Here is a 13,444-nt window from a genome sequence, read left to right on the forward strand (position 1 = left end):
GTTTTCTGGAGACATTAAATGATTCGGTGAAGGGTGGGGGTCTGAGAGTGAGGGCCTGAGAGGAGCTTTCGGGTTCTTCTGTAAATTATGATGGTTTAGGGTGTCAGAGGACCAGCGGAGCTGGTCTCCAGGATTTAGTGTCGTTTTGGACAAATGCGTTAATCTGTCGAGTCTGTAAAATGGGTATAATAATGCCCACCTAACAGCAATAATAAATACAGAAGGGGACTTATATTAGGTGCTGTTCTGGTTGTCTAGTGCTGCGTAACCAACTGTCCTCACGCATAGGGGCTCAAGACAACAGCCTTCGGGTGAGCCTCATGATTCCACAGCCTCTCTCCACATGGTGTCTCATTCTCCAGGTCTCTTCGCACAGCTGTTCTCTCCAACAAGGTGGCCTGGATTTCCTAAGAGGAGACGTAGGCCTCCAAGGGCCAGGTCTTCCTGATACCTGGGCTCGAATGACCCAGACGTCACTTCTGCTGGCCAGTCACAGGCCCTCCCAAGTCCTGGGAAGGAGGGCCTGTGCATACGAGGTGGGCAGAATTGTTGGGGGCCGTTTGGAGATCCCCTTGCACAGGTGCTTCTGAGCGGGGCTAACACTCAGGGACAAGGCTTTGGGAGCACAGCTGTGGTTAAATGCTGCAATTTTGCCATACTTACTCATAAATAACTGCTGCCCCCGCCATGCCCCTAGGGCCGCCCCCTCCAAACCTCCTCATGACCCAGCAACTGAAGAGTAGCATTTGGCAGAGTGGGGGGCTTCTGAGGCCCGTTCCAGTGCTTTCCATAGCCGGTGCCTATGGCTTAGTGGTGGGCAAACATTTTGAATATCACTCTACTCTCTCTAGTAATGCTCAGTAAATGGGCACTTCTTTCATTACTACGACTGTTGTTTTGTTCTTATTTTAAGAAGGGGACCCAGAGATTGTGCCTTTGAAAATAAGAAGTGCTAGCATTCTTCAGAAAGTCAGCAGGATTCATCTTCCCTTTTGGAAAAAGCCCTACTGGTCAAATAAGAAAATCAGCGCTTCCTACTGGCTTTTCTACTTGGGCAAGGAAATTAGGGCCTCATGCTGCAAACCGAGAGAAGGCAGGATGGCATCAACACAGAAGGGACGTCTGTACTGGCGGCGTCCCTCGGTTTCCCCCTCCCCGATGGTGTGCTCCTGGGCGAGCTGCGTGGTCCACACCTGGGCCTCGTCCCAGCCTTCCAGCCCGTTTCCTGAGCTTGCTGACAGAGCCGTCTGCACAGCGCTCAGGCTCACATTCCAGGCAATCTTGACTGCGAGGCCGTATCTCCCGGCCCAATTTCAACAAACACAGACAGACCACCACAATCCGGCTCTCGATGTGGGGCTGGCACTGCAGCCCTTGGCGATGGGGAGCGCGAATCGCTTGTGGCCAGGGCCGCAGATGTGGGCCTTCTGAGCAGCGCCAGCTCCACCAGCAGGACGCGGCGGCCTGGGGAGCAGCGGCCAGCCAGGGGCTGCAGGCCTTGGGGCCGAGAGCAGAGCTGAGCCGTCTGGGGGCAGTGTGGCCTCTGCAAGTGCAGAGCGGGGTCGCTCCTCCCTGGCAGGGGTGAAGTCGCTCTGTCGGGGGAGCTCATCGGAATGTCGAATGTCGCAGTGCTCTCTGTGATTCCCATGGCCGTGGCCCAAAAGCAACCTCCAGGCAGATGGGAAAATCTGCCTTTTTGTATGAACATGAAAAATTCTTTGAAGACTGCTCATCTCTGTGTCCTGTTTGGAAAAGTAGGAGGCCTGAGAAAATGGAAACCACCCGTTCCATTAGGGTATCAAGTCTGGAGTAGAGAAAGATGGAATTTGCGCCTTCCTTGGAAAGTTCACAAGAATTAAACCTGTTTAGAGAGCGTTTCCTGTGGAGAATGGCTAATGCCTGGAATATATTACCAAAGGTCTCACTTTTTGAATATTTTTATAAAGAAAATAACCTCATAGTTTGGGGAGAGTGATCGTGTGTTGTTTTTTATGGGGAGTGTACATCGTTTGTTTAACCCAGGTCCCCCCCACCCCGACCTCAAACATGACAGACATTGCTGACTGATCCCAGAGTTCCATCCCACCGACTTTACATTTGGCCTCAGAATCCTTCTTAGCACAGTTCTCCATTTCCAATCAGTAGACTTGAGTGGAGACCCTTTTGCCATTTCTGGACTCCATGATCCCACATTCGTTGTCATTTGTGAAGGAACACGTTAAACATCACAGTGTCCTCTAGTGACAAGCTGGAGCACACACCTGAAGAGTGCTACACCATTTACACAGCCTCATACCATACCACACCATGTGTCCCCATTTTACCACAAGAAAACTGATGAATAAGTCGGCCAGGGCCTGTCAGACAGTGAGTGGGTCTGGGATGGGGACCTGGGGTCCTCACCTCGTTGGTCCATGATCTTGTCACTTGAGGACACTCTCTCTAGATCATAATCCAGTTGTCTTGTAATTGTGCCAAAGGCAATGAATTTTGGTTTCAATTGTATTTTATTGGCTGTAATTTATTGTAAAATAAATTAATTGGCTTTAAGGCATTGAATTAGTTTATTGTAAAATAATGGTATTTTACTGGTTTTAATTCATTGGCTTTAATGATGGTTAAACCGTTGGTTGGAACCTCAGGTCCATGATGGAAGGATGTTTGTTGAGAGCTCCTGTCTCCCTTGTTTTCAGCTCCTCAGCACTGGCTGGCATCCTACTTCAGAGTAAAATATCAGAACTAGTGTTCTTAGGCAGGCCGTCCTCTCCCGGGCTCCACTATTAGGGCCAACCTATTCAGAAACTTGGCACGAGGATGGTTAGGATGCAGCTGAAAACCACAGAGGCTTTTGTTGTACACTAACTTTCTTTTGTGGGATTTAAAAAATTACAGAAATATTGGCAAGCTGTCTCAGTAGCTCCAGGAATCAGAGGGAATTTAGGAAAAAAGTTTATTTGTGTAATGCTTGTTCCTAGGGGTTCCCTAGATGTGGGCACATCTCCAACCCAAGGATACGCATGGGTGAAGTGATAAATTGCATGCGTTTGAGTTTATGTAAACCAAATAAAAGTGCAGTTTTGTAGCTGTCTCTAAAATGTCCCACAGTGAAATGGTGAGAGGGCAGCTGCTGTCACCGTACCCTCCAGCCTCATCCTTCTCTTCCGGCAGAGAGAACGTGGAGGAGTAGGCAGATCTTTGGAGATGGACTCAGGCAGATCCAGGTTCAAATCCCACTCCTGCCAGGGAGCAACTGGGTGGCCTTGGGAACACTGACCTCTCTGAGCCTCAGTTTTCAAATCTGTGCAGTGGAACAATGATTTGGATTAAATGAGATGACAGCTATAAAAACGCCCAGCATAGTGTGGATTAGATCTCAATAACGCTGTTATTTAAAAAAGGGTGATGGGGTCCTACTGGAAAGGGAAATATTACGTGGAAAAGCATGTTCCCCTTCACACATGATAACCCTCCATGTGGTGCTTTGAGTTGAGAAGGTATTAAAAATCTCAGAGCACCTTGAGTTCTAGCCTCTGTTTCCACAAGAAACCAAATGCCATGAACAGCGATCACCTATTCTGTTTCCCCTTATTTCTTTCAAAGGAAAGTAGAAGTGATTCTTGTCCAAGGAGGGCCGCTATCTTCATTTGCTGTGTGTGCTTCGGGGCTGTGATTGACTGCTGTCAGCTTTATCTATAACATTTACAAAATGGGTTTATTTTGGGTGAATTACCACTTTGTTAAGAACAATAGCTATGAAGCCCAAATACATCAGGTTGGAATTGTCAAGTCTGGTCCTCAGCTCCCCAGGCAGAGCCTCAGTTTTCTTATCTGTAAAACGGGCATAAAATGCCTCCCTCAGAGTGTTGCCTTGAGGGTTAGTGCACGCTCATGGTACTTAGGGGGGTGAAGAGTCAAAGCCGATGTTAGGTCACGTTGCTCACGAGCAACCCAGCATTTCCACGAAGGGGAAAAAGGCAAGTAACATTGTGGTGAAGTTTTAACAGAACATGTAAGGAAACTTGGCTGAGTACCTCCTTGAAGAGCAAGTTCTTTTAAGACTTGATTGTCTGAGGATTCTCCCTGGAGGAGAAATTTCCAGTCTCTCTAATGCTGTCCGTGGGCTGCAACTGAGGATGAGAAAGTGGAAGCTGTTTTGATTGGACTAATGAGAGCAATAACTAACATCTGCCGAGCAGTTTCTAGAAACACTTTAATTGTATTACCTTGCTGAATCCTAACAGTGACTACATGAGGTGTGACTCTAGGGACCACTCTTCTAGTGTCTCTGCTTTACTGCACTCTGGTTTTGCAGAGACACTGTCCAAACTGCATTTGTTTTGACTTGGCTGAGGATGGAGGGTAGGACTGCTATGTATGGTTGCTCAGGTTGTGCACTGTACAACCCTAAGGACCCCATTTGCATCACAGATATCATAGATATGGGGGCTTATTATAACACTTCTCATAATAAAATCTGGTAATAAAGTGATTTGCTCCAACAAAAAGTATATTATGACTATTTTCTGACAGATTGAGGAAGGGGTACCTTTTTCTAATTCACACCAGAGTTTTGTATGGGCTAGTAGTGGCACAGTTATTGGATGGCATCACTGCCTGCTTCTTCTGGAGGGAGGGAATCATATTCTAACAGGTAAAACCAGGATTCTTATATTATCTCTATTTCGGGCAGCAAAGTACCAACGATGACGTATGACCTTGTTAGCAGGCATCCACAAGAGGCAGGGAGTGTGGTGGTTAAGAGTGGGGATCAGAGCCATTAGGCCTGCCACCTAGTAGCTGTGTGTCTTTGGACAACTTGCTTAACCTCTATGTGCCTCAGTTTCCAGTTCTGTAAAGTAGTGACAATGACATTACCTGTCTCACAGGGCTGTGGTGAGTCTTAAATGAATTTATATATTTAAGCATGTAGAAAAGCCCCTAGCCTGCAGTAAGTGTTAGCTGGTTTTATTAAAGTGGCAGAAGGCCTTCCTCATAGAAGGTTGGTCTCGAGAATATGAGCTGACCCCCGTTTTCACTCAGCTGCATTTTCATGGAGGGGGTGGGTTTACAATTGGGACAACCTTCAGGAAGGAGACCAAGATATTTTAGCTTGTGCCCCTTGTTCAAAGGAATGATTCAGTGCAATTCAGGCCCTGCCATCACTGCCTAACAACATTGACCGCACATTTTTACCGCCTAGATCTTGCTGTAATTTTGTAGATGGAATTTTGTAAAGGGTTTTATATATTTTATCATGGTCACTAAGTTTGCAGTATTTAAAAATAGATGTGCAAAAGATACACAGTGCAGGCTATAAAACACCCTCATATGGCATTAAAATGGGAATGAATCCATTCGTTTGGGTTTCAGCTGAGTTTATCTTGTGTTTCATTTTTTTAACATCCAAAGAGCTGTAGAAATAGGTTATTGAGCAGGAACTTGGCCAGGCCAGGGCTCTATACCATGTGGGCACTTGTGAGCGCTGGCAAAGCCTTCGGAATTTGATCCTGATTGAAATGTAGTCATTTTCCCACCTGCAAAAACAGTTTTCTCCAGCTAACCTGGGGGTGCAGAGAGGGTTTATTCACTCCCACCCTCCCCAGCGTCGATCTTTCACTTTGCATTAGGCTCAATGCCCTCATATCAATGCTTATATGATGGAACCCTTGGAGAATATTCAGTATGTTTGTTTGTGTTTCTAAACTTAAAAAAATGTTTGCCCTCGTGTTTCCTATCAGTCTGATGAATGAGTCATGTGAAATTGAACTCAACCTCTCTGGGGTCTTGCAGAACCCCCAGGACCTAGTAGATCTTAACAAACTCTGTGAAATGTGTGGATGAATATATTTTGGCCCCTGCATGAAGAGGATGGACTTCAAGGTGGCAGGTCATAGACATTTGGTGGAGAGCTCAGAATGACAGGCATGAGCCAGGACCTAAAGAGGCAGGACGGAATACATGGACATGGGCCAGCCCTGGCATCAAACCCATGACTTCCCAGCTGTGGGACAGGGGCCAGGTCTCATAACCTCTCTGAACCTTAGGTTTCTCATCTACAAAATGGGAACAATGTTTTTACGTATGCCTCTGAGGGTTTTCATAAGAGTGAAACGAGCAGATGCAGATGGAATGTGTAGGATTAAATGTGTATGGTCAGTGCTCATTATGTGTTAGTTGTTGATGATGATGATGATGGTGATGACGATAATGTAGTGATGATGATGATAGTGGTGATGGTAATGATTTGATGATGGTGGTGGTGATAGTGATGATGGTGATGGTGGTGATGATTTTGATGATGGTGATCATGATGATGTATCTTTGTATTTTTATCTCTCATTTAAAAAATTATTCTCAAAATTCATAAAGCTATTCTCCTATATTGTCTTCCAAATGTTTTAGTATTTTGCTTTTCATCTTTAGCATTTAGTGCATCTGGAGTTTATTTTTGTCTATGAGGTGAGATAGGGATTTAATTTTTGTTATAGGAATTCCTATATTGCCACATCTCCAAGAAGTTCTTTAGTTCTTTTTCATTGGTCAGAATGAGCTTAAGAGTTTTAGATCTCTTTCCATCCTCTGGGAGATGAACTTGGCAGCAAGGTGATTTAGGATTTTACTGTTTCTTTTTAAGCTAAGGGAATCTTTTCACAGATATGTCATTATTCAAGTCCGCCACTAGATTATTCATCCATCCACCCATTTATCCATCCTTCCATCCATCCATCCATCCCAAACTGCTTGTGAGTCGGTATGTTCCTTCAGTCTGAATATTCATGTCCTTGTTTGATTTTGGAAAAACTTTAGGTGATATTTCATCTAAAAGTGCTTTTCTCTCATTCTCTATTTTCTTCTTAAGGAATATTATGAAATATTTGTTGGAGCTTTTCATTCTGTCTTCCATGTCTCTTAACTCCTCTTAATATTTTCCACCTCTTAATTTCTGTATGTTGCATTCTATGTGATCTTTTAGCTCTATCTGCTAATTAACTGATTTTCTTTTTCACTGGGTCTAATCTATTGTACTAGGCCAATAGAACAGGGATGGTCACATGTAGGACAGTGATATGATGTATAAATGGAAAACTTCAGTGCAAACAAGAGCTTGGAGCCAGACATGACTAGGAAAAAGAAGGAAGCCATGCCCACTTCCCAGAGTCCTGGAGAGACAGGTTGGACATTGGTCCCTGCCACACATGTCATGGGAGCTGAGCCAGTGTCATTTGAGCTGGCATCTTGTTACCCTGGTATTTTCCAGAATTGTATGATGTTTGACTTAATGTTAATATCCTGATGTTTGTTTTCATTTATGGCTCTTTGGGATTTTCATGGGAAATTAAAAAAAATGGTGGTTTAGAACCTTTCTGTGTTTGAGTAGTGGGTTGTCCTTGGAGAGCATGTTGACAAAAGCACCTGCCTTGGATTTCAAATTGGAACATCAACTTCAGAGATGTTTTGGGACGGAGGATTCCTGTTCAATACCCATTAAACTTGTGCCCCAGTACAAAGGGATAGGACTTCCCTTGGGCTATGCTGTGTGACTTGTCTGAGTAACTCTCCTTCTCTGAGCCTCAGTTTCCTCATCTGTAGAGGGGGGAGACTAATTGAGCTTTGCCTGCCTTCCAGGAGTATACTGGGTGTCACATGACCTACAGATATAAATGTGCTTTGCAATCCGTAAAGTGTTTTGGATGCTTGTGAATCATGGGTAGGTGAGCTCTGGGGGAAACTTCTCTCCATCAGATGCTTGTGTTTGGTGCTGGCTTTTAATCCCAAATGACCAAGGGAGGGGAGCCTTGAATGGCAATGCCATTCGAAACTCCTTTAAGAGGTCTATGCACTAAATTACAGGTTAGTTCTTATTATGCAACGGCTGTGATGAGCCCTATTTCTTTCTGGGCCCATCACTCACCACATAGACGGGACTGTGTGATCGTGTGCAGATCTTGAACTGAGTGACATTACGTTGGGGGTGTGTGAGAAAGACGCCTTACAAGTTACAGACTCTAATTCTTCATTTCCATGATGAATAATAGTAATGATAATAGCTTCCATTTGCTGAGTGCCACTGATGTACTCGTCACTTTATGTATATTAACCGCAAAGTAGGTGCTATTATTCCTGTTTTACAGATGAGGGTCTTGTGGCTTGGAAGTGTCAATGAGAAGGGACTTTCTCTAGGTTGTAAAGTTTGGAAGTGGCAGAACTGGGAGTGGGATCCATGCTCTCTGACCCCAAAGTCCATGTTCCCTTTAGGACACCATGCTGGTTTAGATCTGGCTTTTGTTTTTAGCCAGCCAACCAATCGACTAATCAACCAATTGATGAACAACCACCACCCAACCAATAACAACCACCTTAATAAACAGTCCGTCAACTAACCATCCATCCCTCCATATAACCAACCAACCAACCTGTTGTTAACAACCATTTACCCAACCAATAACAACCAACCAATAATTAATCAATTAACCATCCATCCATCCAACCAACCAACCAACCAGTGAACAACCACCCACTCAACCAATGACAACCAACCAGTAATGAGTCAACCAGCCACCAACCAACCAACAGCGTGTGTTGCTGTCAGTCCTCTGGTCATCAGTGAACTTTGGGGTGGAGAGAACATATTGCCCCATCCTTAGGGAACTGCCAGTCTGTGGGAGATTGAGGACCACTGTCCTGCTCATCACACCACCACCAATTGTTGGTTCAGCATCTGCTTCCTCAGCTGGCTTAGAACTTCTGTAGGGTGGGGGTGGTGCCTTGGTTGTACTTGCATCCCTAGAGCCCAGAACAGGAGCAGCACGTCGCTGGCTGGGATGGAGCTGGTGGGGGCTCAGTAAATATCATACACACACACCGTGGGACAATTCAGAACACTGTGGAATGAATGAAGGAGCCCGGTTAGAAGTGGCTCAGGGGGTCAGATCCGTCCCAGAGGGCTGTGTAAAGGAAAGGTCAGACGAGCCTCTGGTCTGGAGAGTTACCTCTCGGGCGTAAGCAGAACAAACACTTCCATGGAAGCTGCCTTGAGCTGAGCACTCACTGGGCTCCATTCTGGACGGGGAGCATGACGTGGCGGGAAGAGCCTTGGATTGGGGTCAGGGGTCTGAGCCCAGCTGAGCCACTAACACCTTGGGTGGCCTTGGACTGCTGGCCTCAGTCCCCCCTCCACCCCCGCTCCCTCATTTTATGTACGAGGCCACCGAGGCCTCAAGACCTGAGTTCGCCCCTCTCCAAGGCCCCTTCTAGCTGTGGCATTTCCAGTCTTTTCTGACTCCTCATTAACAGAATATTTTCATTTTCCAATCTGCATTCCAGCTTCCTCCCGCGAGCCTCGACCCCTCTAGCAGGGGAGCGGGCACCGTGTGAAATTCTCTGAATTGCACATGGGGGAACCTTGCCCCATCTCCAACTGAAGGGGCCAGAGGCTAGCTAATTGGCAGGCCTGGCCGCATCCTGTATCAGCCCCACGGACGTACACGCGGGCCTGGGAGCCGGGCGCTGCTGGGAAATGCGCGCTCCTTCTCTCTATCTGTTACAGGCCCCGCGGTTCACCGTCTGCTCGGAAATTGGGTAAGTGTTTTCTTACCCAAACTTGAGTAACCGCCGTTGAAATGTATGGTTGGAAAGTCTTGGCTCTCAGAACAGACCACACAGTGACTTGCCCAGTGAAACTCAATGCCCTGGGCTTATTTGGTTTTACCTACGACACCGCTACAGGAAGAAATGGGTTTGGAGGGGATGAATATCTTTCCATCCATTTCTGAAAGGTTTTATTAATTGGAGGAAGGCGGAGGGGTGTTGGTGTAGCTCTGCTTTTAGCCTGGACCTGGCCTCTGGTGCAGGGGCAGGAAGAAGGCCCGAGAGACAGGGAAGGAGCATCCCTGGGACCTCTTGGCCTTGGAGGCTGGTGGCAGCTGCCTGATGCATGTGTCCAGTGGGAGCTGGAATCAGCGAGGGTTCCAGCCGGGCCCACCGTGTCTTGTGCCACATTCTGGCAGGCTTCTCGTCAGCCAGTGCGGGCCCCATTTTTAATCAGCCTCTTTTTCCGGCACAAGCCAAGAAAAAGCTGTAAAGTCAAAAGAACGCTGGCATCTGTTCCCGGCCTCAGAACAGAGCAGATATTGTCCTGGCCTTCCAGTCCTCTGCGGCCCTCATTCTTGTCGACCACACAAATGGTTCCAATCAGTTTCCAGAGGCTCTCTGTGGTGTTTTAGGATGTTTGCTTGCTGCGTTCTAGGGTCAGTGACCCTCCAACCTGGAAAGTCACCTTCCCACCCACCCTTCCTGCTGACACAAAACGGAAGATCAGGTGTGAGTTGGACGTGTGTGTGTGTGTGTGTGTGTGTGTGTGTGCACGCCCAAGGAGACACCCAGGAGAGGCTGTGGAGCCTCTGGATTATTCGTGGAATGTCCATGTGTATGCTTCTCTCCTTGGAATGCAGGAAACACAGGGCCTGCAAGACCCATCTCAGCTCTCAGGTGACCCTTACTTGTTGATGGGGCCACGCCCACCTTTCCTCCTTGTCCCCGGGGGCTCAACCTTTCCTGTCTGAACCCTTTTTGGGGCTGACAATGGCTGTGTCACTCACCCTCTGCAGAGGACACAGGGCCTCACAGCTGTCAGGGAAGTGGGACGTTTTCCTCCTTTATCAGAGAGCGTCAAATCTAGAAGCTTTTTATGCCAGGCTTCCAGGGAGCAGATTAGCAAGGTAGAAGGGATGAGCGTCTCCTCGCTGCCAAACAAAGTTGGATTTGTTGATAGAGCGGCAACCTGGACTTGGAAATCAAGTCCTGCAACAGAGGACTGGCCTCCCTGCCCCCGCACGGCAGAAAGAGCCGTCTGTGCAAGAACACAGTCCTTCTCAGTGCCCCTTTCCAGATATGAGACTTAAAGTCTGATCTGTTTCTTTCCAGCGATGGAAATGAATCTGGAGGACCCCTCGTGGTGGGACAGGCATAGTTGCGACTTGCTGAAGGCCGACTGGCTGCCAGGCACTGTGTTAAAGATCCCGTGTTAATGTCTTTTCCTAGTGTTGAAGGCACTTCCTTTTCTGTTGGGGAAAGGAACTGTAAACCCTGATTTCCCACAGTGTATTCAGCCAGGAGAGGGTAACTGGAGGGTCACAGAGGCTCTGGTTCCCTTCTCCTTCCTCCCTCATCCCATCTCCATCGTCAGCCCGGCTGCTCTGTCTCAGAGAACTGAGGCTCTCCGATGTATTTGGAGGTGTCAAGCAAATGCGCCCATGACCCCCAACATTGAGACTGTGTGAGGGGAGAAAGGTCAGAATTCTTCTTCTTCTTCTTCTTCTTTTTTTTTTTTTTTTTTATCTTTGGCTGCGTTGGGTCTTCGTTGCTGCGCGGGCATTCTCTAGTTGCGGCGAGCGGGGGCCAGTCTTTGATGCGGTGTGTGGGCGTCTCACTGCAGTGGCTTCTCTTGTTGCAGAGCATGGGCTCTAGGTGTGTGGGCTTCAGCAGTTGTGGCATGCGGCCTCAGTAGTTGTGGTGCACAAGCTTAGTTGCCCGTGGAATCCTCCTGGACCAGGGCTCGAACCTGTGTCCCCTGCATTGGCAGGCGGTCTCTTAACAACTGTGCCACCAGGGAAGCCCCAGAATTCTTCACTGCATCTGTCACAGGTGGGCCTCTGGAACTAGATACTGAGACAGGTTGGGTATAAGACTTTTTTGGGGACTTAATACTTTTGAAAGGAAGGCAGAGGAAGCAGGACTGGGTAGAGGAAGAAGCTGAACTTCAATGTGGCCTGGTAGAGCCTGGGCCAGTCTGATGGGGCACTTGGAGTGAGGACTGTGGTCAGAGTGTCTGTCGGCTTCAATGCCCAGCCCTTATACCCATGCCTCCGGGAGGCTGGCTTGGCTGGGCAGCTCTCTGCAGCTGGGACAGACCTGAACGGACTGACAGCTAGCTGACCACACTCCCTACCACTGGGGACCGGAACACAGTTTTATTCTAGACCAGCACTTCCTAATTGTGCCCTAGGACCCTGGGAGTTCTGTGAAGGTGAGAAAGAAGGGCCTGTGAGTGGTTTCAAAATTCAAAACATGTGTCTTTATAACTGAAATGAAACCACAGCCAAAAGTTGTCTTTGCCTTCGTCAGACTTGATGAGCAGATGCCGGCAGCGTTGGGCTGCACAACTGCAGACGTGTTGTGGGTGGGGCTTGGGGCCAGTCACTCACTCACCACTTACCCACTCTCCCTTGACCAGACTCTAGTCAGTCGCCTCTGAGCACTTTTTCAATGAGGCCTCATCCTTGGGCATGTCCTCAAGAGCCCAATTTTAGCAAGAAGCCTGCTAAGTCGGTTTAGCCAGAATCGCCCACCTTTGATTTCTGACCACCCGAGCTCCTCATCCCCACCCTCCCTGGTGATGTCTGACCCCCTGGGCTGCCTTCAGCAAGAATCCTGTTGGGTCTGGTTAGCCAGAGTCTCCCTCATCCATCCCTGATGCTTCCTACTATTAATGTTCCATCTGTTGACACTGGCTATAAATTCTCACTTTTCATTGTTGAATTCAGAGTTGAACCCAATCTCTCTTTCTTTCCTCCTGCAAAATCTCATTGCAGTGGACCCTACACTTATTGCAACAGTCTTGAATAAAGGCTGCCTCACCATTTTAACAAGGGTCATGAGTGGTTTTTTTCTTTAACATCATCATCACCACCTTTCTCACTATCACTGTCATCATCCTCATCATCATGGAAGGATGGATTAGACACCTTCTCTGTACCGAGGTAGAACTATGTCCCGGAGGGCTGAAGTCACAGCTCACTTTGACAAAGACCTATCTGAGAGCACTGTCAACAGCTGGTTATTCCCTGTTCCCTGAAAGGCCTCGAGTAGCAGGGCAGATAACAGAAATGATTGGCATTTGGGGATGTAAGGAAATATGGCGTGGTGAGCTACGATGAACTGCCTGAAGATAATAAAGTCCAAAGTTTTACCAAGCAAAGTGATGGCCAGCAAAACCCACGTGAGGGGTGAATCCAGCCCAAAGGTCCCTAGTTTGCACCCACTGGCCTGGAGGGTTGTTTTCTTCAGATTCAGTGAGTTTCCCAAGCCTGGCCGAAGAGACACAGATAGCCATTTGTCGGGGATGGGAGGCCACGGGCTGTAGTGGGAAGGTGGTGGTTTCGGAGTCAGAAGGTTTGGTTGTGAGTCCCAGACCGCAGCGCTGGCCACGTCGGTCAGTCAGTGTCTCTGAGAAACGGCAGCCGAGTTTGTCCGCGCCTCGCCTCACTCAGCTGCCGACAGCAGAGGAGGGCGCTTGGCTCTGTGCCCAGCACTCAGGGGAGGTTCACTGTGACCCTACCTGGCTTAGGGGTTAGTGGCTAAGACAGTGGAGGTCTCTGCACTCCTCCTCCTCCTCCTTGTACACCACATGCACTCACACACTCATTCACTCTCCCCCACACACACC

The 13,444-nt window shown here is 47.9% G+C and overlaps 1 protein-coding gene across 6 annotated transcripts in view; it reads left to right on the plus strand.

Annotated features, from left to right (window-relative positions):
* LOC309616381 (uncharacterized protein C16orf95 homolog) overlaps nucleotides 1–13,444 on the plus strand; it is a 515,949-nt gene that overhangs the window by 67,095 nt on the left and 435,410 nt on the right. The window lies entirely within an intron of this gene.

This window comes from Balaenoptera borealis, assembly GCF_965194805.1.
Source record: "Balaenoptera borealis genome assembly, chromosome: 19".
Classification (NCBI taxonomy): domain Eukaryota; kingdom Metazoa; phylum Chordata; class Mammalia; order Artiodactyla; family Balaenopteridae; genus Balaenoptera; species Balaenoptera borealis.